Source organism: Brachyhypopomus gauderio, unplaced genomic scaffold (assembly GCF_052324685.1).
Source record: "Brachyhypopomus gauderio isolate BG-103 unplaced genomic scaffold, BGAUD_0.2 sc382, whole genome shotgun sequence".
In the NCBI taxonomy this organism is placed as follows: Eukaryota; Metazoa; Chordata; class Actinopteri; order Gymnotiformes; family Hypopomidae; genus Brachyhypopomus; species Brachyhypopomus gauderio.
This window is the reverse complement of record NW_027507203.1, coordinates 1-2500: the sequence shown is the minus strand read 5'-3', so window position 1 is coordinate 2500 and position 2500 is coordinate 1.

The following is a 2500-nucleotide window of genomic DNA, read 5'->3' as shown; positions in this document are numbered from 1 at the left end:
TGAATTAATGAATGAAATGCCTCCTCTGGATGTCAAAAATAATTTTCATTTAAATGACAAAGTCCCACTTTTAATCAACCAGGCCTATAAGCCTGCTTTGTGTGGCCGGGCAAAGGATCAGATAGCTTGGGGACAGATTTTAAACAGAAAAGGCAGTTTGTGGAGCTCAGTAATAATTTTGAATGGGGAAAAAAAAGGAAAACGGTGGAGTAATGCTGCCATCTTTTGGGTAAAAAATGTCGGTGCGCCTATAATTTAAAAGTGGGTTTTCTGGATGTTTTAAAAGACCCAGGCCTATCACTCTAGTGTGTGTGGCGGGCTCAGAGTATGCCTAAAGTGGGGTAACTATTTTAAACATTTTACTAATTTCTGGATGTATTAAATCATCCATGTGTCTCATCCTAGTGTGTGTGGCGGGCTCAGAGTATGCCTAAGGTGGGGTAACTATTTTAAACATTTTACTAATTTCTGGATGTATTAAATCATCCATGTGTCTCATCCTAGTGTGTGTGGCGGGCTCAGAGTATGCCTAAGGTGGGGTAACTATTTTAAACATTTTACTAATTTCTGGATGTATTAAATCATCCATGTGTCTCATCCTAGTGTGTGTGGCGGGCTCAGAGTATGCCTAAGGTGGGGTAACTATTTTAAACATTTTACTAATTTCTGGATGTATTAAATCATCCATGTGTCTCATCCTAGTGTGTGTGGCGGGCTCAGAGTATGCCTAAGGTGGGGTAACTATTTTAAACATTTTACTAATTTGTGGATGTATTAAATCATCCATGTGTCTCATCCTAGTGTGTGTGGCGGGCTCAGAGTATGCCTAAGGTGGGGTAACTATTTTAAACATTTTACTAATTTCTGGATGTATTAAATCATCCATGTGTCTCATCCTAGTGTGTGTGGCGGGCTCAGAGTATGCCTAAGGTGGGGTAACTATTTTAAACATTTTACTAATTTCTGGATGTATTAAATCATCCATGTGTCTCATCCTAGTGTGTGTGGCGGGCTCAGAGTATGCCTAAGGTGGGGTAACTATTTTAAACATTTTACTAATTTCTGGATGTATTAAATCATCCATGTGTCTCATCCTAGTGTGTGTGGCGGGCTCAGAGTATGCCTAAGGTGGGGTAACTATTTTAAACATTTTACTAATTTCTGGATGTATTAAATCATCCATGTGTCTCATCCTAGTGTGTGTGGCGGGCTCAGAGTATGCCTAAGGTGGGGTAACTATTTTAAACATTTTACTAATTTCTGGATGTATTAAATCATCCATGTGTCTCATCCTACTGTGTGTGGCGGGCTCAGAGTATGCCTAAAGTGGGGTAACTATTTTAAACATTTTACTAATTTATGGAGGAAAAAAAAGACCCAGCATTTTGCATTCAAATGTGCAGGGCGCACCGGCGTTTAAAGTCCAAAAGATGGCAGCATTACTCCACCGTAGTAATTATTTTCCTCCTTAAAGCTGTATACCATATGTTTCTGGAGGAATTAAATTCAGGCCTATAAGCCTACTGTGTGTGGCCGGCTCTTAGTGCACATTCTTAGGCTATGTATTTAATACAGAATAATGATTTTCTGGATGTATTAAATCATCCAGGGCTCTCATCCTACTGTGTGTGGCCGGCTCTTAGTGCACCTTTTTAGGCAATGTATTTTATACAGAATGATGATTTTCTGGATGTATTAAATCATCCAGGGCTCTCATCCTACTGTGTGTGGCCGGCTCTTAGTGCACCTTTTTAGGCAATGTATTTTATACAGAATGATGATTTTCTGGATGTATTAAATCATCCAGGGCTCTCATCCTACTGTGTGTGGCCGGCTCTTAGTGCACCTTTTTAGGCAATGTATTTTATACAGAATGATGATTTTCTGGATGTATTAAATCATCCAGGGCTCTCATCCTACTGTGTGTGGCCGGCTCTTAGTGCACCTTTTTAGGCAATGTATTTTATACAGAATGATGATTTTCTGGATGTATTAAATCATCCAGGGCTCTCATCCTACTGTGTGTGGCCGGCTCTTAGTGCACCTTTTTAGGCAATGTATTTTATACAGAATGATGATTTTCTGGATGTATTAAATCATCCAGGGCTCTCATCCTACTGTGTGTGGCCGGCTCTTAGTGCACCTTTTTAGGCAATGTATTTTATACAGAATGATGATTTTCTGGATGTATTAAATCATCCAGGGCTCTCATCCTACTGTGTGTGGCCGGCTCTTAGTGCACCTTTTTAGGCAATGTATTTTATACAGAATGATGATTTTCTGGATGTATTAAATCATCCAGGGCTCTCATCCTACTGTGTGTGGCCGGCTCTTTTAGTGCACCTTTTTAGGCAATGTATTTTATACAGAATGATGATTTTCTGGATGTATTAAATCATCCAGGGCTCTCATCCTACTGTGTGTGGCCGGCTCTTAGTGCACCTTTTTAGGCAATGTATTTTATACAGAATGATGATTTTCTGGATGTATTAAATCATCC